The following is a 26588-nucleotide window of genomic DNA, read 5'->3' as shown; positions in this document are numbered from 1 at the left end:
CAAAACAGTGCTGCCTGAGACATTGGGCTGTGAGCTAATATGTGAGGCTCAGTGGCTTGGTCGGTTGCTTAGGTGATATGTGTAGTTTTCACTCTCTAAGAGTGAAGATAGCATGCCCTAGACCGACAGTGTCACCCCAGTTTGGAAGGTCCAGAATGAGTCCTTAGAGTGAGGTTCTCCGCCCTGTCTGCCCCTGGAGCTGCAAGCCCGTGCTGGTATCCCGCAGGCTGGGCAAAGCCTCCATCCCTTTCCCTGGTTCCTAGCCCTCCCGCTAACAGTGACTTCCTAATTTCTTATGTGAGAAGTAAAGGGTAAAGTTCAGGTCTAAAGACTGGAAGGTCATCAACAGTAAAAAGCTGGGCCACTGAAGGAAGCATTCAGTAGGATCCTTTAATCAGGTCCAGTGTTATTTGATTTGCCTGAAGCCAGAAGCACTTTGGAGAGGAAGACCCTTCCAACAACAGAAAGTCTGACTTAGAGTTTAGTTTAAAATAAATGCGCCTGCAACTTTTACGTTATAGCATTACCATGTAGGCATATTGAGTGCTGGCTTAGTTGTGCTTTAATGAACAATAAAGAATTACTTAAATTACTTAAAATATTAAATATTTTGTGTGATAGTTTTAACAGTATTTAATACTACTCAATAATTATATTAAATAATAAACTTTTTGCTAGTTTATATTATTAATTTATGCCGGAGGTTGGCAAATTTTTCCCATAGAGGGCCAAAAAATGAATATTTCAGGCATTTTGGTCCAAGAGCCAAAATTGAGATTATTAAATAGGTACTTCTATGATAAGAGAGAAAGAAAATTTGCTGTTTTTTTAATTGACTGAATTCAAACCATGAAAGTATAATTGAGTACGACGTGTTTGTAACTCAGGTTTACCAATGATATGAATAAAATTTTGGTGGGAGAAAATAACATTTCACTTAATTGGAGTCCAAAGTTAGTGTTTTCTGTTATCAAATTGACTATAAATGTTTATCTGTAAAAACCCATTCTTAGCTGACTGGCTGTGCAAAAACAAGCTATAAATCAGATTTTGCCTATAGACTGTGGTTTACCAACCTTGATTATATTATACAAATTATACAAATTATTTGTTTAGAAAATTCATCCCTCCTTTCCATGGATGGGGCCAAGGTAACTGTCTGGACCTATACAAATACAATTTCATCTCAATTAAACAGTCTCGTAGTATTTATGAACTTTGTGACACTTTGATTTTAAACCGTTGCTCTGTGTATTTGTGTAATTTTATAAATAAGTCTTGGTGACTTCCTGTCATTAACAAAAATGGATTTAAGAAGTCAGTGCCCGCTGTGCCCATTTAGGCATCCTGTATTTGGCTGTGGACAGGGGTCACATTGTTGTGCTCCTCCTGCTCTGCGCACAGCTCCCCTCTGTGTGTTTTCTGCATCTGAGCTCTGTGCTGGCTCTGCACGTGTGTACATGCCCCTTCCTTGCTGCTGCAGCCACCTGCCAGAGAAACTGCCCTGAACACAGACTCCCCACTGAGGCAGAGTGGGCCTGAACAGCATCTGGTTAGGATCAAAGGAGGGAGGAGAATAGGGAAGGGCTTGTTCCCACACTCCTGTCTCCTTTTTTGCTGCATGAAGGCTTCCCAAGGGGTGACAGGCAGTGGCTGCATCACACCCAGCCAGTCTGGACACACTAATTCTGCTAGCATTCCTAGCCGCAATACAAATGCCCAAAGAATATTTCTTTTTTCCCCTAGTTCAGCTGAAATGCTGTAATTTTTCAAAAGGAAACTTTTCTAGAAATAGCAAAAAGGAAAGAAAAACAAAGGTAGAGAAAAATAAACTTATAGAATCAGTAGAGTTTGATTCAGACGTCCTAACCTGACTGAAATCTTGATGTGATCTTGGTTTCTTCTAAGTACAGGCTCTCAGTTTCATTTTATTTTAAAGCCAAAGCTCTCACTTGGATTGCTTGTCTGTTGCATCAGGCCTAACATGGGTAGCTTCAGGTATAGCTTCCAGGTAGTCAGTGTGGCCTGTCTTCACTCCAGACAGGACACAAACTCCCTGACTCCCCGATCATTATATTTTTAAGTCAGAGTGAAAGGCCCATGAGGTCTTTGCAGACATCCCATCACTCCCTTGCTGTTCACCACATACCCCAAGTTTCCCAGCCTTCTTGGCATTCTTATTTGTCACTATCATGTCCAGCTGTTATTCTGGGATTTTCTACTACCATGTTTGGTCACTCCCTAACAGTTCTCTATGCTTTTCTCAAATGGGGAGCTGGGACTTTCATTCATGTCTGATGGTAAGGGCACGCCCCTTGCCCAGGAGCCAGTGGAGATCACATGAGGAACCTGGACTTCTACTTCCATCTGGTGATAATGGATACCCTTCCCCCTCCTTGCTGGGTGGGTGTCAGAGAAAAGCCGAGTAGACAGTGAGGTCCTTCGCACCTGCTCATTTGAAACAAGGCAAAGATAATTACCAGAAATAGAGAAAGACATTATATAATGATGGAAAGTTCTGGCCACTTAAAAAGTACAGCAATCCTAAGTGTATATGCACCAAACAACAGAGCTGCAAAATATGTGAAGCAAAAACTGATAGAACTGCAGGGAGAAATAAGAAATCCATAGTTACAACATGAGACTTTGACACTCTAAACAGTTGGTAGAATAATTAGAAAGAAAATCAGTAAGGATATAGTGTAAGTCAGTAACACCTTTAACCAGGATCTAATCACCATCTACAGAACAGTTCACTCAATAGCAGAGTCACACATTCTTTTAAAGGGCCCATGGAATATATACCAAGATAGACCATATACTGGGTTGTGAAAAGAAATCTCAACAAATTTAAAATAACTCATACAGAATGTGTTCTTCAACCACAAGAGAATCAAACTATGAATCAATACCAGAAAGATAACAGGAAAGTCTCCAATTATTTAGAAACAAAACAGCACCCTTCTAAATCATCCATTGGTCAAGGAGGAAGTCTCTAGAGGTGAAAAATATAGAACTGAATGAAAATTCAATATATCAAAACTTGTGGGATGCAGCAAAAGCAGTGCTGAGGGGAAAATTTACAGAATTAAATGTATATAATAGAAAATAAGTCTCAAATGAATAAGTTCTCATCTCCAGAAACTTGAAAAAGGAGAGCAAAACAAACCCAAACTAAGCAGAAAGGAATAATTAAGATAAAAACAGAAATCACTGACTTTGAAAATTATGATAGAGAAAATCAAACTAAGTTGGTTGTTTAAAATTATTAATAAAATGGATAGACCTGTAGCATGAATCACAAAGACACAAATCATTAATGTCAGGGGATAATTAGGGATAGGGTATATTCCTACACATTTTGCAGGATGAAATGGTTAATAAAAGGACTCTATACATATAACTTTGTCTACTTTAATGGAATGGACCAATTGTCCCTCAGTAGGTTAATGAACTGCAATATATCCATACCATGGAATACAACTCAGCAATGAAAAGGAAGGAATTATTGGCACACACAACTTGGATGGATCTCGAAGCATTATGCTGACTGTAAAAAGTCCATTCTCAAAGGTCACATATTGTATGATTCTATTTATAGGACATTCTTAGAGCAACAGTATTATAGAGATGAAAAACAGGAGTTGCTAAGGGTTAGTGATGGCAGGATAAGGGAATGCATGTGATTATGAAGGAGTAACATGAGAGGAACTTTTGTGGTGATGGAATAGTTTTTTTTTTAATTATTATCTTCATTAGGGTTGTAGTTCCATGAATCTACACATGATAAAATGATAGGGAACTATCGGTGCACATTTTACCAAAGTGAAATGCTTGGTCTTGATATAGTAATATAGCTAAGTAAGATAAAATCACTGGGGGAAACTGGTGAAGAGCACCTGAGATGTCACCATACTACCTTTGTAATTTCCTGTGTATTTATATTTCGACATAAAAAGTAAAAAAAAAAAAAAAATCAGTAGGCATCTCCTGTTGCTTAACTTCTGTAAGACCACTATCCAACCCCAACCCAAGAAAACCCCACACAGTTAGTATAGGCTGAATTAATATATTTGTAAGTGATATCACAGTCCATGTGCTTTTTATGATGATCAAACCCACTTTTGAATTCATTCTCTATTCAGTACTACATATGATATTCTGTAGACTGAGCTGGCTGAAATCCAGGACATAATAAGCAGGTAGGGGAACTTGGGCAAGATTTGCTAGGCAGGGCATGCTGTGACTTTAACTATTTGAATAATTCACATGTATAGAAGACATGGAGTTATTCTGGGTGAAGGCCCAGGTGCCAAAACCAAGGTCATTGTGTAGAAAGTATCCAGAGTGAAATGGGAGCCCAGTCACCATCCAGAGAGGAAAGCCGGCCACAGTTCTTCCATTGTTCAGACGTGGCTGGAGTGGTGAACAGAGACTGAGTGAACATCTGCTGTGGAGGTGGGCACTGTGGTAGCAAAAATGGGTATTCAGTGGCACCTTTCAATGGCAGACCCAGGCTCTGGGCCAAGTTGTGATAAAAGAAATTCAGCACTAGGCGGGTGAATTGGGGTGACAAAACCCTGTCGGGGCTGTTTATCTTCACCATTTCGAGAAAATTAAAACCAAAGCCAGATTTTCTGAGAGTATTTTTGAACCCATTATGAATATGATTTCCAGGGCAGGAAGTGCAGGATTGGAGGATGATGTGCTCACTAAAGTCCCCCAGAATGGACAGCAGTGTTGATTCAGAGCAGGCAACTCCTGGGAGAGGCATGGTTCTGATGCGGCAATAGGGGAGTAGCTTGAGGGAACACACTACACATCCCTATGAAGCCTTGGAATCAACAAAGAGAGGCCCTGAAGAATCAAGTGGGTTCTCTGCTGCCTCTGGCTTCATGTAGCCTATATTTAAATCATAATCCCTTTCATCATGTTGTTCCAACAAGCATACTTTCCAGAGATCAAAGCAGATTCCTTGATGACACACCTTAGAAATGCAGGCGTGGGGTGGAGGTGACATGAGATATTAGGCAGGTTTTTAGGGCCTTTAAGAGGAGAAAAATTCTGCATCTCAAGAATGGCCGATTCAGCCAGGTTCCAATTAGGGTGGTAATGTCATGTGTCAAAGCAGTGATATCTAATTATTTACCTTATATTTGTCAGCACACAGAGTAGCCAAATGTAATTCCTTCATTTCTTTTTGGAGTGATTCTCAGAACTGTGGTGGCTGAAACTTAGTAAATGCCTCTATGAACAACAATGATGTGTTTCCATGTCAGACATCCTCATGCCAAGAAGCTGGGCTTGCTTAAGCTAGAGCTAGGGCTTTCATAGACAGTTTGGAGGTGCAGTTGGGGAGAAGAATGCTCATGGTGCCAAATGCCTCTTAGAGCTCCTAGGGGACTTTCTTTTTAAATTAATGCATTTGAAGTGATATATGTGACAGTGCTGCTATGTCTGCTTCCGCCTGACCAGGTTCTATTTAACTCAGTGGCACCCACTGATTTAAGCTGATTTAAGTGGTAATTGGGGGAGGATGGGATAGAGGAGTATAGGGGGAGAAGGGGGAGTTGTACAAAGTGAGGAAAGGTAGGACTAGTTGGTTGGAAAGCATGATTCAAGGAAGAAGGTGGAAGTGCTTCATCCCAGTTCCTGGCTCTGTAGTTATTCCACCTGGCATCTCTGCTTCCAGGCCCTATGTTTTTGGGGATGGCACACCTAATCCCATTCATACTCACATTAGTCTTGACTTCCCCTGATCCTCTTCCCCATATTGGTTTATCCTTACCAAAAGCAAATGTGTTTGTCTCTTTTCCTGTTAACATAGCCCCAGAAGGAGATTATTAAAAGAAATATTGACTGGGTGTGATGTCTCATACCTGTAATCCCAACACTTTCAGAGGCCAAGATGGGAGGATTGCTTGAGGTTAAGAGGTCAAGGCAAGCTTGGGTAACAAAATGAAACTCTGTCTTTGCAAAAAATTTTTTAAAATGTGGTCCCAGCTACTAAGGAGGCTGAGGCACCAGGATCCCTTGAGCATAATCACGTTACTGCACTCCAACCTGGACAATTGAACAAGATCTTATCTCTACAAAAAATGAAAAAGAAATGATGCTATATGTTTATTTTTTTGCTTTCAATTTTAGCAGTCAAAAATCTAGAACAAGATATGAATATGTGTGTTTACTCATTCCAAATAAAGTGGAAAGTGAATTGAACAGTCAGTAAAATCTGGAACGAGCCCCAGGACGTTAGGATAACTGGGAGGTTGTTATGCAGTTGAAGTTCTGGGTCTATGATTTCCTATAACCTTTTAAAAGTTCAACCTTTTAAAAACCTTTTAAAAACGGTATTTAATCTAACCTGCTTCTCTATGGGGCAGAATTGGAATGAATCTCAGAATGGAACTGAACTAAATCTCCAGGCCATCCCCCTTGAGAATTCTGAGAAGTTAATGCCCTTTCTTCTAAGTACTCAGATCTTCAGATAACAATGCTTTATGCTTTTAAAGCACTCTTTGCTGGTATACTAGCCCTAGGGAGAGGTAGTCTTTTGCCAGCATCTAAGGCTCCCAGGAAATATTCACCCTTGCCGGTCCAGTCTTCACCAGCCGCACATCAAAGCTGTTTTACAAATGGGAATTTGGATCCCAGTTTATAACAACGGAATTAAAAGGCCAATGTACCATGGATATAGCTATTTATGATGAAAATGACTTTAATGTGTTCCCCACAGCTCTTTGTAGAGTCAGTACCAGCCTTGTCTTTTTTATGAAGGCAGATGTCTTGGGCAAATTAAATGGATCAGAGCTGGATCCCATACAGGAAGCATCATTCATCATGATGTCCACGGTTAATGTGCTTTTTATCTCATAGATGTTGGGAGTGGGGAAGATGCCTTTAGCTCTCTTATGAACTCAAATCCCTTCAATTTATTTTTATTTATAGGGATTTAAAAAATTAGCATTAATTTGAGTAAAATTCTAGCAAAAACAGTAGATGGCCTTTTAATACTAATATTTGCTGAAAATAAAAACAAAAAATTAAAGGAAACGCCACTCAATTTCATTGAGTATTCTGTATTAGGTTTCCTGGCTCCAGCATTTAAGCTTTTGCTGGCTAAATATATAGGGTATTCCCTGAATTATCTTTTTATTTGTTTTCCCAGAATCAACTTGCTGAAAAGGAACTATGTTGGAAAGCATTTACTATCCTAAAACACTGTTGTGTTTTCGAAAGTTTCCTAATTGCTTTCTCCAAGAAAAAAAAATGGCATATTTAAACAGCAAATTCTTAAACTTGAGATCCATGTGATTTCCTTTTAAAGGGGATGAATTTGCAAATTGCCATAGAAGGTTTACAGTATCTGACTTGCTGGGACACCTGTGTTTGCTAAGAGACATGTTATTTAAAATTTTTGGTCAAGAAACTTAATTGCATGGTGTTTCCTTGATGGCTTGGTTGGACCACACACTGTCATATATGTCTCCTTCTTTTGTCCAGAAAAGGCAGTGCTGGACAGTCAGGGGGAACAGCCAAGAAGAAACTCGTCAGTTAGTTCACCTACAAAATAGAACGTTCTTGAAGTTTCCAGATGCTAAAAAACCTCAGCTGGCTTGAGGTCCTGCAGACCCAGGATCCCTGTCACCCACTGGGGATGTGAGGTAGAGGAGCAAGTCCCGTGTGTTGGCCTCACACTGAGGCCCATTTAAGCTCCAGAATAGGATGAAGTGCTTGTTTTCCCCAAAACTTTTTCTCTTTACTCTTCAAATCAGCATTTGGTACTACTGCCAGGGCCAGGACTGAGTGTTTCAAAATAGTTCCACTTCTTAAAATAAAAAATGTTTATGGAAAAAGATCATACTTACAATCTCTTTCGGTTATTTCTGCGGTAGAAGCTAGGAACTTCGTGTCTGAAAACCCAGATTAATTGTTCTTGGAGTGGGGTGGACAGTAGAGATTGGATGTAGCCGCAGCAAGTTACATCTTCAGACAAAACATGTAAGATGGTTTTAACATCTTTTATAGGCTTCTGGCACAAGATATGTGTTTGTTAAATATGTCACATGAGTGAGAGCTTCTCAGAGTGCTCCCTAGAGAGGTGGCTGAGTGTATGTGTTTCTCGGTAGTATCATTGTTGAGTATTAGAGCAGCTGCGGGTTAGACAGGAAGGTAGGGCCTCTGGGCAGACTGCCTGACAGGAGAGGTGCTCTCTGCAGAGTTAGTGGTGGGAGCTGGTGCCACCTACCTGATCTCCCTGCTCCACTTCCCTGCATGTGTCTTATGCAGGGCCACACTTGGCCCACTTGGAGTGATCAAGGGTGAAGAGCACGTGCTGTTTGCTCACTCTGTGTTGACTTTCCTTTTTACTTCTTGTTTGTTACCTGTCTAATTGCCTCTGGTCTGTGAGTGAATGCTTTATTAGTTGGGGCCAAAGCCCAGGCATTCTCTGGGCCTAATGAATCAGGCTGCATATCCAGGGAGCTCACGGCGTGAGGTGCCTGGGCACTTGAGTCACTGGGCTGGGTGGCTGCAGACGCCCATCACAGCAGTCGGCTCCCTCACTGCCTCTGGGCTTGCCAAAGTTGTGGTGAGCTGGAGAGGTGGCCATAGGCTGAAAGCATTAAGGAAAGCCACCCTGGGATGCAGAGCAGTCAGTGTGCTTTGGAGGAAACCTGCAAACCAGGTGAGTGTGCGTGCACAAGCCAGGGCTTGGCTGCCAGACGCTGCTCTCTCCTTTCCGGTGGGACCACTCAAGGACCTCTCCTCCTCCTCCTCTTTCAATGTCTTCCCTGGGTGTTTCTTTGAACTGAACAGTGGGTACTTTTCCAGCAGTATATAAAAAAAGGCTTTGAACAGAGAAATTTTACAGATGATATTAACTTTTTAAAAATTAGGTAAAAAACAGCCTAACTTCAGAAGTTGGGATTTCTTACATTAAAATCCTGGGAAAATTAAATATTTTGTCAATAATTTTTTTCATCTCTAAAACTAGGGTATTAATACTGACTAACCAGTGTTGCCATGAAGATTCAATGAGGCAAGGCTTGTAGATTATCTTCTTGTTTTACATTGGTAGTGCAAACTTCAGAATTTAAAATTTATTCATGCTCGCCCTCCTTCCCTCTCCTTCTCTCTCCCCCTCTCTCCCCTTCTCCTCACCTTTGATTTAAGTCAATAAAAACTCATTTTGTGTCCAGTGATCCAGGACTGAGCTTACAGAGGCGAACAAGACACACATGGCTCTGCCTCATGGAACTTTCCATTGTGGCCAAGATGATAGACAAGGAACAATAAAGGCTATATGTAATAATAATGGCTGGTGGTAACTGCTGCGAAGAAAAATCAAGCAGGGTGTGAAGTTTCTAGAAGGTGGCATGTATGAGGTGGGCAGATGCGATTTCTACAGGGTGGATGAGGAAGGTCTCTTTGATGAAGTAATGTTTCACCAAAGAATGGAGCCAGCTGTAGATAAATCTGCATCCAAATGTAAAAAGCAGTGGATTAAGGGATTCGAAGCAGTTTCTGAATCCTCAGGAATACAGCTGATAACATATCAGTGTTATCAGCTAAGGGATGATTATCATGAAACTTTTTTTTTTAATTGCGTTTTAGGTTTTGGGGTACATGTGAAGAACATGCAAGATTGTTGCATAGGTACACATGTGGCAGTGTGATTTGCTGCCTTCCTCCCCTTCACCTATATCTGGCATTTCTCCCCATGCTATCTCTCCCTAACTCCCCACCCCCCCATCCTTCCCTTATTTCCCCCCAACAGACCCCAGTGTGTAGTGTTCCCCTCCCCGTGTCCATGTGTTCTCATTGTTCACCACCTGCCTATGAGTGAGAACATGCGGTATCTCGAAACTTTTTAAGTTCTAGAAAGAACTTCTAAATCTCTGTGTGTGTGTGTGTGTGTGTGTATGTGTGTGTGTTATATGCAGGGAAAGTATATTTTCCTCAGCATGGATTATGCTTTATCTCTATGATGACACTGTTGAGACGCTGTGTGTGTATGTGTGTTATATGCAGGGAAAGTGTATTTTCCTCAGCATAGATTATGCTTTATCTCTATGATAACACTGTTGAGACGCTCAGCTCAGTGTAGCAGAACATAAGTGGAAAGTAGACATTTGAATGACATTGATGGTTGATTTCCATTAAGTAGGAGTTGAAACGAACTGTTGAATTGTTGCTTCATTGACATGTGGAAATGAGTAAAAACCTTATGTATCTCTTGGTCTTTAAAGAAAATCTACTTTGATATAAAAAATGATGTTTAAAAATAGGCTTACACCCCTACCACTATCAGAAATGCAGCTAACAGAGCTAGCAGTTTGTAAGGAGTTGCCTTGGAAACTTCTTTCTAGAGAGAACCCTCCACATGTAATGTACAGCTTGCCGTTTGGAAAACAACCAGTGTGAAATCCTTCTCGAATCTGTGGGTGTGTGCCAAGGCAGGCTTTTCCTCATGGAGAAGTAAGTGCTGGTGCTTTAAGGGAAACCCCTTTTCACAGGTGTATGGGAAGGAGAAATACCTGTCATCCTGCATTGGCTGTGGCTGGTGTTCGTTCCACCCAGTTCCTCTTGAGATGTTTCTGGCAATCCTCTGTTTTCAGTGCTCCTACAAATAGGGGCTGTTTACCACCCCTGGGATGTGCTAACTGCTGAGGTACTTAATGGCACCTCGGCCTTTTTTATTCCACATCTGTGTAATGACTCACAGTTCTTTTCTTTGCAAGAGTTCCTGACATGTGTGCTTTAGGGTTTTGATACTGCATTTAAAAGATTGACCTGGATCACCTTAAAGTGACTTTATGTATGTTTGCAGTATTTGGCTAATTTAAGCTTTCGTGTAATCAACAGAGAATGGCTATCTTAGCAGCATATTAATGTTTCAGGTGTTGGTCTTTTGTTTTCTTCAGAGACAGTGGAGTTAATGAGCACCTCTAGAAGTTCCCCTTGTTCTGTATCCAGCACCAGGAAGGGAGGGTGGCAGGCTGGAATGGTAATTAAGGAGAGTTCAGGTTTGTCTGTCGCAAGATGAGGCAAATGTTGTAACTTGCACTCAGAATCTCAAGCGCACTCCAATGGATGGGTGCTTTGTCTCATGTTCTGGCATTCCCACTGCACATCATGCATTTGGAGTAATGTTACCCGGCTGCGAGGCACACAGCATAGGCGGCGTGAGGAATTTAGCAGGAATTTCATGGTAACACGAAGCACTCACTTCATCCTGCTTTTACAGTCTCCAATGATGACTCCCTCAAATCATCCATTCTTTTTTCCTTTATAGGGACAGCAGCATAGAACTTAGAAGCAAGAAGTGAGATCTAGGGGCTTGAAAGTCAATGTGCCCATGACCTATGGCTTCAGACTATAGTGTTGATTTACACTGCTGCACAGCGCCGGCCCCGCTGAGGGTGGAGTTGGCTCCATCGCCGTAAGCTGTTCCCTAGGAAGGGCCTGCATCCTGACCCTGTGTCCCGCCGCCTGCAGGGGCAGGTTGGAGCTGGGCCCCGTGCTTCCGAGTGGCATCCTTGTGGGGATGAAGGACACAGGAGAGTGTGGGTGGGGAGAAGTCAAGCTCCTGGCAGCACCAGGCCGGCCCATTCCCAGGTGCATTCCCAGGTTCGAGGCACTGACTTGAGTGGAAAGCCTCTCCTTCTCATCTCTCTCTGAGGTCATTGTTGAAGACCACCACAGCCGAGACAGGAGAGCCACCAAAGGCAGAAAAGTATTTTGTTTTATTTTTCTTCTTTTTTTGGGGAAAAAAAAAAAGTCTTGGTTTTCTGTGAGGTAGATTTGTCATAGATTAAATCATCTCATTGTTATATTTTCAGTGGAGAAGGGGTTTCACTATGTTGGTCAGGCTGGTCTTGAACTCTGGACCTCAGGTGATCCGCCTGCCTTGGCCCCCAAAGCACTGAGGTAATAGGCATGAGCCACCTTGCCCAGCTGTAACCATCGCATTTTAAAACCAAAGATAAGGAACATAAGCATTTATCTCCACAAATATAATAAGACAAAAGGGAACAGAACACGGGAGGGAGGAAACCTTGGAGAAACTCGGGAAGGAAGGTTGCAGTGTCTGTGAGAGCTGCTCACCCGCAGATGGTTGGATGCAGCCTGTGTTCTTCATACCCTGCAGCCACAGCCACCTTGTCCACTGCCGCTGTGAGGCACCTGGGCAGCCAGTTCCTTCCTGAGGTTGGTTGTTTTGAGCTAAGCCTGGGAGGAAAACAAAAAGCAAAGGAGTAAGACTGGGTTTAATGAACGTTTAACATATAGCAATTTTGGGCCTGGCGCAATGTCTCATGCCTGTAATCCTAATACGTTGGAAGGCTAAGGCAGGCAGATTACCTGAAGTCAGGAGTTTGAGACCAACCTGACCAACATGGGGAAACCCCACCTTTACTAAAAATACAAAAATTAGTCAGGTGTGTTGGTGCATGCCTGTAATTCCAGTTAGTTGTGAGGCTGAGGTAGGAGAATTGGTTGAACCCAGGAGGCAGAGGTTGCAGTGAGCCAAGATCGTGCCACTGCACTCCAGCCTGGGCGACACAGCGAGACAGCATCTCAAAAACAAACAAAACTAAACAAAATGATTTTGTTCATTCACTCAGCAAACATCAGTTGAATTGGTTCATAATCAACAACTTGCCAGGCACCCTGGTTATCTCTGGGAGGGCAAAGATAGGAGAGTCAGCAATTTATCAATTTGTTGTGATGATATTTCCTGTTAGTTTTGTAGGGGACTTATTTTTCTCTTTTGTTAGGTTCAACCATTGATATTTTAAAACCGAATTTGAGGCATAATTGACCATAATAACCTGTATATACTTAAGGCATAAAATTTGATATGTTTGGACATATGTACACACAGTCACCACCATCGTCATCACAACCAAGATAGTGACTGCATCCAATACTCCAGAAAGTCCCCTTCCACTCCTTGGGATCCTCTTTTATCCCTGTTGCCACCTATGCCTTCCCCAGGCAACCACGGATCTACCTTCTGTCACCATGAATTAGATGGTATTTTCTAGAATTGCATATGAATTGGATCATACAGTACATATCGTTTTATAGTCTGGCTTCTTTCACTCAGCATACTTCTTTCACACGTCACATGGTTTTGTTTGTTTGTTAAATAAATAAATAAAACAAATAGTTTGAGATGGAGTTTTGCTCTTGTTGCCCAGGCTGGAGTACAATGGTGCGATCTTGGCTCACTGCAACCTCCACCTCCTGGGTTGAAGCGATTCTCCTGCCTCAGCCTTCTGGGTAGCTGGGATTACAGGCGCCCGGCACCGTGCCCTGCTAATTTTGTATTTTTTTGTAGAGACAGGATTCCTCCATGTTGGTCAGGTTGGTCTCAAACTCCCAACCTCAGGTGATCTGCCTGCCTCACCCTCCCAAAGTGCTGGGATTACAGGCATGAGCCTGCGCCCAGCCATCACGTGGTCTTAATAGTTCATTCCTTTTCATTGCCGAGTAGCTTTCCATCATCTGGATATGTCACAGTTTGTTTATCCATACACATATTAGTGGACATCCAAAGTAAAGCCTTTGTGAACATCTGCATATAATTGTTTGTGCGGACATGTGCTTTTACTTCTCTGTTGTGAATACCTAAGATGAAATCATTGAATCATAAGGTAGGTATATGTTTAGCTTTAAAAAAATACTGTCAAACAACTTCCAAAGGAGTTGTATTGTTTCATATCCACACCAGTGGTGTATGAGAGTCTAGTTCCTCTACATTCTTTCCAACACTTGGTGTGGTTAGTCTGTTTAATTTAAGCCATTCTACTAGGTGAGCAGTGGTACCTCACTGGGGTTTTAATTGGCATTTGCCTAATGACTAATGATGTTGAACATCTTTTTTATGTGTTTGTTTGTTATCCATCCATCTTCTTTGGGTGAACTGTTTGTTCACTTATTTTGCCAATTTTTAATTGGGCTTTCTGTTTCTTATATTTATTTTTAAATATTTATTTCTCTATTTCATATTGAGTTTTGAGAGTTCTTTAATGGTCTAGATATAAGGCTTTTATCAGATGTTAATTTGCAAATATTTCCCCCAGCCTGTAGCTTAATTTTTTTGTTCTCTTAGCAGTGTTTCATTATCTTAGTGTGTTTCAAAGAGCACACATTCTTAATTTTGAAGAATTTCAGTTTATCACGTTTTTTTCTTTTATGGACCATACATTTAGCATCATATCTAAGAAATCTTTAACTCAGGGTCACAAAGGTTTATTTCCATGTTTTTTCTAGAAGGTTTTAGTTTTAGCTTTTTAATTTATAACTGTGACCTATTTTGAGTTAATCTTTGCATGTAGTCTGAATCAAAGTTTTATGTAGTTCATTTTTGTTGACCTATGTGCAAACAACTGTTCTAGCAACAATTGTTGAAAAAAAGATCTTTTCTTCTATCTTGTATTAGAAAAAACTGTCTGGTTTTCTTAGTATCTAGAGAAAACTGCCTTTTCTCAGAGACTGAATTGTCTGTACATCTTTGCTAAAAATCATTTGTATGTGGGTGTGTATATATATGGAGAGAGAGGGAGAGAGAAAGAGAGAGAGAAAGAGAGGCACACAAACCAATGGTAGACCATATATATGGGTCTATTTCTGAACTTTCCATTCTGTACCATTTGTCTATCCTATTGCCAGCACCACACTGTTTTAATTACTGTAGTTTTATAATAACTCCTAAGTAGGTAGTATAAGTCTTCCAGTTCTGCTCTTCTCTTTCAAAGACCTTTATTAAGTCCTGTACATTTCCATAAGAATTTTAGTTTTTTTTTTTTTTTTTTTTTTTTTTTTTTTCTTTTAATTTAAAGGAAAAAAAAAAAGCCTGCTTTGATTTTGATTGGGAATGCATTGAATCCACAGATTAATTTGGGGAGAGTTGACATCTTCAAAATGTTGAGTCTTTTAATCTATGACCGTTATATCTCTATTTAGGTCATTAATTTATCTCAGCAATGTTTTATAGTTTTCAGTATACAGATATTACAAATCTTTTTTGTCTCCTCTGTCTTTTTTATTTATTATTTTATTTTAAGTTGTGGGATACATATGCAGAATGTGCAGGTTTGTTACATAGGTATACATGTGCCATGGTGTTTTGCTGCATTCATCACCCCATCATCTACACTAGGTATTTCTCCTAATGTATCTCTCCTGTAACTCCCCACCCCCTGCTATCCCTCCCCTGACCCCCTACCCTCTGACAGGCACCAGTGTGTGATGTTCCCCTCCCTGTGTCCACGTGTTCTCAACACTATGAAGAAACTGCATTAACTAACGGGCAAAACAACTAGCTAGCATCGAAATGGCAAGATCAAATTCACACATAACAATATTAACTTTAAATGTAAATAGGCTAAATGCCCCAATCAAAAGACATGGACTGGCAAATTGGACAGAATCAAGACCCATCAGTGTGCTATATTCAGGAGACCCATCTCACATGCAAAGACATACATGGACTCAAAAAAAAAAATGGATGGAGGAAGATTTACCAAGCAAATGGAGAGCAGAAAAAAAAAAAGCAGGGGTTGTAATCCTAGACTCTGATAAAACCTATCTTTTATGTAATTTATCAATAAGTATTTCATATTTTTAGGTATTTTTTAAAATTCCAATTTCAAATTGCTCATTTGTATTGTTTAGACATGTAACTTAAAATTTTGTGTATTAATTTAGTATCTTACAACCTTGTTAAACTAACTTATTAGTTCTACTAGATTTTCTGTAGATTCCATAGGATTTTCTCAGATGATCATGTCATCTGTGAATAAAGTCAGGTTTACTTTTTCCTTTCCAATCTAAATGACTTTTTCTTTCTTTTTTTTTATTGCACTGGCTATAATTTGGAATACTGTTGAATAGAAGTGTTAAGAGTAGACACCTTTGTCTTATTCCCCATCCTAACAGAAAAGCATTCAGTGTTTCACCATGAAGTATGGTGTTATATTTTTGTTGATGTCCTTTATCAAGTTGAGGAAGTTTCCTTTTTTTTATTGTTTGCTGAGAACAGGAATGTATGTTAGATTTTGCTAAATGATTTTCCTACATATATTGAGATGACCATTTTTTGTTTTTTGATATAGTGAGCCACATTGTTTATTTTAAAATTGTTAAACTGAGATAAACTCTACTTGGTCTTGCTGCATTTTCCTTTTAATATATTGTTGGATTTCATTGGCTAATTTTTTTTTTATTGCATCTATGTTCCTGAAAGAGATTGGTACATAGTTTTCTTTCATGTCTTTGATTTTGTTATTGTGGTAATGCTGGTCTTACTGGATGAGTTAGGAAATATTTGCCCCTCTTCAGTTTTCTGGAAGAGTTTTTGTAGAATTGGCATTATTTCATCTTTAAACATTTATTATAATTTACCAATGAAGCCATGTGGTCCTAGTGATCCCTTTCTGGTAAAAATTTAACTACAATTGCTATTTTTTAATAGATGTTGGCTAATTCAGGTTATCTGTTTGTTCTTGCTTGAGGCTTTGTTAATTCGTGCCTCTCTAAGGAATTTATGCATTTCATCTAAGTTGTCAAATATTTTGGCATAAAGTTCAGATTTTCTTATTTTAAATCTGTAGTTGTAATAATCTCATTTCTGGTATTTGTAATTTGTTTCTTCTCTCTTTTTTGATTAATCTGGCTAGATATATATCACTTTTATTGGTCTTTTTAAAGAATCAAATTGATTTTCTTTATTGTTTTCATTTTTTAATTTCACTGATTTCTCCTCTAATATTTATTATTACTTATATTTTGTGTACTATAGGATTAACCTGATCTTTTTCTAGTTCCTGGAAGTGGGAGCTGCATTCATTGATTTGAGACCTTTGTTTGTAATGTAGATTTGCAGTGCTGTAAGTTTCTCTCTAAGCACTTCTCTTTAGAAGCATCCCAGTATTTTGATGTATTGTATTTTCATTTTATTCATTTCACAATTCTTTTAATTTTTCTTTTGGTTTGTTCTCTAACTCTGGGTTATTTAGATGTGTGTTACTTATAAAAATATTTGAGGATATGCCAGAGACCTTTTTTATTCATTTATAGCTTGATTCCTTAATTCCACTGTGGTCAGACAGCATGCTTTATGTGACTTGAATTCTTTAAATACATTGAGAGTATTTTTGTGGGTCAGAATCTGGTCTGTCCATGAACACCTGATTAGAATGTATGTTCTATTGATCTTGTGTGAAATAGTATATAAATGTCAATTAGGTCAAGCTGATGGATAGCTTTGTTCCAGCCTTCTATATACATATTTTCTATCTCCTTCTACTATACATTGCTGTGAGATTACTGTTGACGTTTCCAACCAGAATTGTAGGTTTTTCTATTTCTCCTTTAGTTCTATCAATTTCTGCTTCAGGTACTTTGAAGCTTTGTTGTTATAAACAGAGCTTAGGGTGGCTTAAGTTTGTTACTTCCTCTTGTCAAATTCACCTCTTTATCATTATGAAACGACATTCTTCATCTCTGGCAATATTCACTTCTCTGAAGTAGATTCTGCCTGGTATTAATACAGTCATTTCAACTTTCTTTGGTTAGCATTAACATAGTATATTCTTTTTTCATCCTTTTAATTTTAGCTAATTTCTTTCTCTTTATGTGAAAAGATCACTTTTGTAGGAATCATGTAGCTGGGTTTTGCTTTTTTATCCAATCTAATTTTAAATTGGGCTGTTCAGATCATTTATATTTACTGTGACTAATGATATGGTTAGGTTTAAGCCTGTCATTGTACTATGTGTTTGCTATTTGTCTCATCTGTACTTTGTTGCATTTTCTTCTTTTTCTGCTTTTTTGGATTATTTGAATATTTTGTAGGATTTTTTAAACAATCTCTTTTTAGCTGTAATACTATTATTTTCATGGTTGCTTTAAGGTTTATAGTACAGTTGACCTTTGAACAATATGGGTTTGAACTGTGTCAGTCCACTTACACATGCATTTTTTTTTCAGTAAATACAGTTGGTCATTCATATCAGCAGGCTCCTCATCTCCAACCAAACTTGCATCAAAAATGCAATATATGCTGGATGTGAAACCCACGTGGAGAGAGGGTCAGCTTTTTGTTCTGGTGGTTTAGCAGACCCAACTATGGAACTTGAGTGTGCATACACAAGTTCCATAGTTGGGTCTGCTAAACCACCAGAACAAAAAGTTGGCATCCATGGGTAGTCAGACAGCTAATCCCCCATGGATACGGAGAAACAACTGTTTACATCTTTAACTCATCACAAGCTTTCTTTAGTGACATTATACCACTTTGTGTATACTACAAGAAACTTACAATAACAGTGTCACTTATTCCCTCCCAGTCTTTGTGCCTATTGTCATACCTCTTACTTTTGCATGTGTTAAAACCCCCACAGAACACTGTTATTTTTCTGTTTTAAGTAGCCAGTGACCTTTTAAAGGTATTTTTTAAGCAAGGGGAAAAAAATCCTGTATTTACCCTTAATAGTTACCTTTTCCATTGCCTCCAGTGCTCTTTATTCCTTTTTAGAGATTTGTATTTCTGCCTGGCACCATTTTGCATATGTCCAAAGGCTTTCCTTGTAGTGCAGGTCTGCTGTTGATGAATTATTTCACCTTTGCATATCTGAAAAGGTTTTTATTTCCCCTTTGTTTTTCAAATATTTTTTTCACCTGGTATAAAATTCTAGGGTGACCATTTTTTTTTCTCCAGTGCTGTAAATATGTTGATTCGTTTCCTCTTAAACTTGTATTGTCTTCTGTAGGAAATTTGATGCCATTCTTTGTTTCATTGCATATGTGTCTATTTTCTGTTCTTTAGTTCTTTATCAGTGGTTTTGATCAATCTGATTATGATTTGAATTGGTATGGTTTTCTTCATGTTTCTTCTAATCATGGTTTGTTACTTACACCTCTTAGATCTGTTGGTTTACAACTTTCAGCAAATTTTGAGAATATTCAGCCATTATATCTTCAAGCTTTTTTTTATCACTTTGTCCATCTTCTTTCCTTCAGGGAATCCAATAACCAATATGCGCTACAGTTCACCGATGAGGTTTATTTAGAAATATTTTTCTATGTTTTTATTTTTGTTTGTTTCTATTGCTACATCTTCAGTTTTCTGAATCTTTTCTTCCATGTTTAATCTTCCATCAATCTCATCCAGTGTCATTTTCATCTTGGAAGCTGTGGTTTTACCTAAAAGTTCAATTTCGGTGTCTTTAATATCTTTCATGTCCCTACTGAACTTTTTGAATATACAGAATACTTTATAATCATTATTTCAATGTTCTTATCTGATAATTCCAATATGTTTTAAGTGATTAATTTTTCTCCAAACTAGTTTCACATTTTCCTGCTTCTTTGCATGTATGGTAATTTTTTATTGATTTTCACACACTGTAACTTGAATTTATTGCATGCTGATATTTTTGTATTCTTTATAAATATTTGTCAGGTTTGTTCTAAGGCCCAGTTACTTGTAAACAGTTTGACCCTTTAAGGTATTATTTTTAAGGTGTGTTAGATGGAACCAGAGAAACATTGGATCTAGGGCTAACTTTTCCCCATGACTAAAACAAGTTCCTTTGACTGCTCTGTCCTATGCTCCATGAATTATGAGATTTTCTGGTCTGGCTGGTGGGAGTAGCCGTGTATGATTGCTGGGTAATTTTCTTAACAATCCTTTTGGAAAGGTTCTTTCCCTGCCTTAAGTATATTCCTGCACTGATTAGTATTCTGTTGACTACCCAGATTTTCAAGCTCTTTTTTCTGGGTGATTCTGTCTTAGTGTCTCCAGTGAGTTCTATCTACCTTGCTTTCTTAGGTCTCCCAACTTGGAGGTTCGGATGAGATATGTCAGGTCCCCCCTTCCCTGTGCGACGATATGGGAATCTTCTCAAGGTATAATAGTAAGCTGGGCCACTGGAGGGCTCATCTCCTTTGTTTTCCAACTCCCTGGAATATAATCTGTTATTGCTTGCTGTCCAGTGTCTTGAAAAGAGTTATATTTAGTCTAGCTTTGTGTATGTTTCAGGCAGAAGGGGAAATTTGATCCCTACTCCTCTTTTGGCCAGAAGCAGAAGTCTTGCAAACATTTATATTTAAAATACATTGACAGTGTACAATGATTTACAAAAAATATAAAACTTTTTGACCTAATAATCCTACCTCTGGGAATGTATCTTAAATATTTCCAAAAAGGAAACAGATGTTATATACACAACATTATGTACAGCATTATTTGTAATGAGAAATTAGAAGGAATCTATGTTTATCAAGAGGAGAGAGGTTAAGATCAAGGCATATCTATGCAGTGAAATATTAGTAGTTTATTTTAAATGACAATTTCTGAGATTTTCAACATTGGAAACACTAATACTATATTTATTAAAATTATATTAAAATAGTCCATAGTATATTATCATTAGAACTTTATAAAAGTCTACACATTCTTATGGATTAAAAACTCAAAGAGAATGGGCTGCCTTCATCTCAGCTGTGTTACTGCTGAGTCGCAATGCTTCCCATCTGCACTCACACCCACATTCACACCTCTGTGCTCTGCTCAGCTTTCAGCCCTGCCTCCTCTGGCAAGCTATTCTATGGTACCAGTGTTTTCACAGGACAGGAAGAATCACCTGGTTACAACCAACTTGCTCATCTCACCTATTGTAATTTCTCTCTCTTGACCTTCTTAGACCACTGTCAACAATCACTTACTCATGGTCCTTGACAGTATCCTTGAGTTGGATTCTTTGGGGACTTATTCAGGTTTTCAGGGCATGATGATGTTGAAAAGCCCAAAAGGTTTCAAAACTGTCCATTGTTTGATCACCTTGCTATTGAAAGATGGCCTACAACTGACTACCTAGCAGTATTGTTTATACTCCCAGACTCCTCTCTGTGGCTGCTTCTCTTGGCTCAGCAGAAAAAGGAATGAGTTAAAGATGAACTGAGCAGCAGGACTGGTAACATCAGTCCTCCTCCACTCAGAAGGAAGCTGTTAAAATAGGACAAGCTGACTTTGCCCTTTCCTCCTTTCTGAATAATAGGCTTCATTTGCATGTAATTATTGTTAACTAGTTACCTACCATTCCCAAAACTTCTTCCTCTGTACCCCTCTCCATTACAGTTTAGTACCTTGCTTGGGTAGGACACACAAGCATTTTAAACAGAGCTGCACAGTGATTGTTTTTCCGTCCATGTGTAAGGTTTATGCCTCCCTGAGGATATGTCTGTTTTGGTTTTCATCATCATTATATCCTGACCTGAGAGAGAGTGATGGAGGGAAATCAGCTTAGATAGAGCCCATGGCCTTAAGTGTTTACTGTTAAAATAACTTCCCTGTGCAAGTTGTATAAAAATATAGGACCATGGAAACACATTGCTAGGGCCCCTCACAAGGTCTGGGAAAGAGCCCGTTGGAGTGAGGGACTCTGAAGCATAAGTTTTGTCAGCCCCCGGGTCCCACAGCATGAATTACATTAAGTGTCCAGAGGATGCACTCTTGACCCTTACCTTTCTCTGTGGCAGGTATCCATTGGGAAAGGCAGTTGCAGCAAGCTGAGAGAGGCATACTTTTGGAAGTTGTATTCTTTCTAGGGTCCCTGAAATCAAACTCTAAATTTGATTTTTAGAGTTAGCAGGATTTTTCACCTCCTTGCTTGTCCAAATTTTCAGGTAATGTTCTTGGGCACCCAGAATGAGTGAGTGAGTGAGTATGTGCCTCTTGTTGGCTAGATGAATTAGCAGAAAAAACAGGATTACACATTGCCTAAATTCCTCCTTTGACTTAGAAAGCTGCTTACGGCCATTCCTTTCTGTCTGAGGGTAGTTGAACTGGGCCTTGGATCTAACCTGATGGAGCCCATTCTCATGCAAGCTCATACTAAAGCCAGAGCTTCCTCAAAAGATAGTTGCAGGGCCGTAGAATGAGGACTGTTGAGGATGTTGGTAAACAGTTTCCACTGGTGAAACCAGGTGAGGACAGTGCCTTTTTCTGTCAGGTAATTGTCTACCTTCTAATTGTCATATTACTTCACTTGCTTAGGCATTACTGTTAGTCACTTGAACTTGTGAGAGACTAATGTTATCTCTCACTTGATTCTTACTGCAGACCCCTAAGAAATCTTCCCATCTCTCTCTCTCTTTTTTCGGTGTAGGAATTTAAGTACCAGAGGTCAAATCACTTGTCAAACATTGCTTGTTTGGTAAGATGTAATAGGGATGGCCTCAAACAGAAGTTTCTTTGCTTTAGAGCCTGTACTTGCCACCGCTTGCCTGGCCTACCTCCCATGTCTTCCCTTCAAAGCTTTTGTGGAGTGAGGGGTCTGATCATTCTCCATTCCTAACTATTGCAGTGCTCTGTCCATTTGGCCAACGTGGTTCCTGCCAAATGGGCCTAGCAGAGGGCCTGGTGCTTAACAAATGCTGCAACTGCTTGCACAAATGAGTGTGTATGTCAGTCTTCAGAAAAGCTAAGAGAGTTTGGGCCAAATGGAGGGTAACACCTCTCACAGTTTGCTGCGGATTGAGGCCTGCAGCACAGCCTTGCAACAGTTTTTCATTAAAACTTTCTTTCATAGCCGCGCGTTGTGTGTGTGTGTGTATATGTGTGTGTGTGTGTGTGTGTGTGAGAGAGAGAGAGAGAGAGAGAGAGAGAGAGAGAGAGAGAAAGAGAGAGAGAGAGGGCTGGTTTTTTTCTTTATTTTTGTTTAAGGAAATATTTAATTATAGTGTATAAAGCAGTTGTTTGTCAACCTTCTATTCAGCATTATCCCCCTAAGGAGTCTTTAATATATTTTTTTTCGGAATCACCCCCGCACCCCAACCCTCATGAAATTCAAATTCTGTGGACATTCTATTTATGTCCTCTGCCCCGAGGAGGGCTGTAACAGTTGTGAAATCTAAGATGTTTTTGCTCCCAAAAATTAATTTTCATGTTTCTAGCTCCTATTAAGAATTTATGATCTGGAGTATTTATTCCATTTCAGTAGCTGATAACATGATAAATGTGTATATAATTACAGGAATGAAAACAAAACACTAGACATTAAAGCTAGTAATCACTGTTAGGATGGCAAAACAATTCTGTTCTAATGAACATGTAATTACAGCTGCTGGGAAATAGCTATTAAATGCATGGAATCTAATGTGTTGGCCCAGGAGACAGGATGGGTGGTGGTGAGGACACTCAGCCTCGTCACATGGCTCAGCTGCGTAGGGCTGGGTTGTCTCATACCTGCTTGTGCTCAGGGAAACACCCCCAGAACTGTTAGAGCACACGTCCAAGTCAGGAGGCCTTAGTTACTTTTATGATTTTCTCCTGTGGCTATGAGGTTGCTAGATTTTTGAGAAGTAGTATTTTTGATATGATTTGATTTTGACTTTTTTTTATTATAGATCTATCATAAAACTACTTTAACCATTTTTGTGCAATTCAGTGACATTAAATATCTTCATAATGTTGTACCACTATCACTCACTATTTCTAAAACTTTTTCATCACCCCAAACAGAAATTATGTACCCATTAGGCACTAGCTCTTCAACCTCCCTTACCCCAACTCCATCTTTGTTCTTTGAATACCGTCATTTAGAGCTGATAAAGATGATTGAGTGTGGTCACAATAGGAAGATGTCTGGTTCTTTGACCAATATGCTTGTGTTGGTATTGTTCTAGGTCATAAAATCCACAAAACCAATATGACTAAAAATATGTTGGGCAGGCTTCTAATGCTTCCCAATAATATAGGTTTTGCTAAATGGTAGGCAAGTGACTACTACGTTTTTATTTTATTTTATTTTGTTTTATTTTATATTTTTTTGAGATGGAGTCTCTGTTACCCAGGCTGGAGTGCAATGGGGTAATCTGGGCTCATTGCAACTTCTGCCTCCCTGATTCAAGCGATTCTCCTGCCTCAGCCTCCCAAATAGCTGGGATTACAGGCACCCGCCACCATGCCTGGCTAATTTTTGTGCTTATAGTACATCTTGAATGTCTGACCTCAGATGATCCATCCACCTCAACCTCCCAAAGTGCTGGGATTACAGAGGTAAGCCACTGTACCTGGCCATGACAACTACATTGGATCTTCATTTTTAAAAAGTCCCATTGTAGAGATCTGTAATAAAGTAATCAAGTCCTCTGGGAAGAAAGTAAGGGACTGTCTTATTTAAAAACATTATTTACTGTGTTGCATGATAGGATTTTAAAATGTTTAAGAGTTGAAATTTTGAAACTGTGTCTATCAAACATGGATGACACTCAGATGCCATTTCTAGCCATTTGGAGCCTGCAGGGAAGGGAGCACCAGTGCCTCCTACCTTGTCCCGAGCCATAGTTCTCTGCCTCATTGGAGAGTGGGACATGGGAACTTAGATTATTCTTGTGTTTACCTTTGTGCTTGGTTTCGGTGAGAAGCGAGTGTTAATGCTGAGCCTGCTGGGGAGAGCCCGAACTCAAGCACAACCTTTAAAGTAATAATTTGGTTTAGCATTGAGCAGTGGCTCATATCCCTGGCTGTAGAGGAGACTCACCTGTGGAGTCCTGGCAAACATCAATGCCCGATCCACGCACACGCCCATGTCAATTAGGTGCTGGAAGTGAGATCCAAGAGGTGGGGAGGGGCAGTCGTTTAAGGCTCTGACGTGACGATTCTCCCCTGTGGCCAGGCCTTGAGATCCTGAGCCTGTCAGTCAGTGCCTGGGATGCCAGCCATCAGGTATTCGCAGGACGAAGGTTCTGTGGCCTTTGCAGGGGCCCAGCAGCCAGTCCCCTCAGGTATGTGTTTCTAGACACAGAATCATCATGGTTAGTGACATTTAGTAAGTTAGGAAGTTTAGTAAATTTAGGGTTTTTAGAGTTAAAATTCTAAAGGTGTTGAAATCCTAAAGAGAGAGAAGTACAGCATTAATATACTAGCATATTCTCGTACTGATTTAGCTAACACCCCAAAACCTATTTCTGATTGTTACAGAGGACTGATTTATGAAGGGTTGTATATTAATAAGGCAGGTTTGTGGAATCATGTCTGAAACCTCAGACTGCAGAGAGAAACACCTAGTCAAAGCATGCTCCCTAGTGCCAGACGCTTCATATTACACCGCTGCAGGGACTTTTTAATAATGTTACCTTGGACCTGGGAGTTTTGGAGGTCTTCAGGTTAAACCCTTGTGTCTCTCGGATGATACCACTGAAGTCCAGAGAGGTTAATTAGCGTAACAGCATCAACAAGAACGGCCAACCATCAGCCACGTGCTGTGCTAATATATCAGCATATTTCACCCTAACCATAAAGGATCCAGGTTGGACTTGTCTTCCACTTTATGCCTGTGTAAGCTCTGTAGGCTGGATGATTTGCACTCTTTGGAAGTAGGAAATGGTGGAGCTAACATGCAAACCAGCTTCTCCATGGGTCTAAGTTCTGTGAGTTTTCTTTATGAGGTACTGTCCTGGAAGCAAAAACTCAGGGGAACTATTCTGGTACCTTTTCTTTGCTCATGCCCTGGAAACTCATGTGTCTTCTTTCAGCTAAGTGTGCCCCATCTTTTAAGGTATGTTTCTCATCAGCTTCTCTGTGAATCTTCCTGTGATTACTCAGGCTCATACCAGCCTCACCCTTCTCTGAATCTGGGTGTTTATGAGCTCCAGTTTGCTCTGCTTGGGTTTAATTACTCTTCTCTATGCCTGGTGTTCATTGCCTCTGTCACCTGGTAAACAGGGATGTCAGTCAGGGACAGATGCCCTAAGTGTATGTGTCCTGTGTGGGCCCTCACTAGGCCAGGAGGAGCTGCTTTTCTCAGGGTCACTGGTCAAGCCCTTGTCACTGACTTGGTGTCACCCCAGGCCCCAGTGGGAAGAGCCAGAGTATATTTGAGCACATGAGAGTGAATGAGACAGGCCAGCCACTGCAGACCCTGCTGCAGAGCCCATTTCTGGTTCATTCCACCTGTGGCTCTGACCTGCTTTGGAGAGGCTGTGTGCTTCCACTGGTATTTCATTTGATGTAAGTTTTGGAAGATCATTACAGAACAGATCATTAAAATGACTGTTTTTCTTTCCATAGAGAAACTAGGAGTCTGCCAAAAAAATTTTGGAGGTTCAAAACTTGCTAATCTATTACACTTTTCTTCATTCCTTTGGTGTCTCCTTATCTATAAAATGGGGGAATGTAGAACGGGAAAGACCGGGAGAGGGTGGGAAGCATAGGTGTGACTGAGGCTGCTACAGCCCAGCAGTCATGAAGCACCTGTTTCTGTACAAGTGGCTGGTGAGGGCTTCTTTTAAATCTTTAGTATGGGAATCTGGGATATAAACTTTGCTGCTATTGGGAAGTTGAATGAATAGACCAGAAACAAACCTTCTGTGTGCATTAGATGGGAGATGAATGCAGAGAGCTCGGTTACGTAATGTCCTGGTGGGAAGGAAGGTCTATCAGAAAGCAGCACATCAATGTCAGTGATTCTGTTTGGAAGGCCTGGGGAGGAGGGAGGGGGAACGGGCCCTTCGTCCTTTGAAAGTTACTAAGAGTTAAGCTTGCAAGTGTTAGGGGATAATATTAGATCTGA

General features: G+C 39.9%; 1 protein-coding gene across 12 annotated transcripts in view; it reads left to right on the top strand.

Moving 5' to 3' along the window:
* The window catches only part of FHOD3 (formin homology 2 domain containing 3), a 490075-nt gene that overhangs the window by 240520 nt on the left and 222967 nt on the right, over positions 1 to 26588 (top strand). The window contains exon 1 of one of the 12 annotated variants that reach the window (XM_032245420.1): positions 19115 to 19133. The exons of the other annotated variants lie outside the window; for them this stretch is intronic. The gene's annotated coding sequence lies outside the window, so the exon portion shown is untranslated. Of the gene's footprint in view, positions 1 to 19114; positions 19134 to 26588 lie in introns of those variants that run through there. 12 annotated transcript variants of the gene reach the window in all.

This window comes from Sapajus apella, unplaced genomic scaffold (genome assembly GCF_009761245.1).
Source record: "Sapajus apella isolate SASKATOON/1434 unplaced genomic scaffold, GSC_monkey_1.0 scaffold57, whole genome shotgun sequence".
Taxonomy (NCBI): Eukaryota; Metazoa; Chordata; class Mammalia; order Primates; family Cebidae; genus Sapajus; species Sapajus apella.
This window is presented reverse-complemented; position numbering and strand designations above follow the sequence as displayed.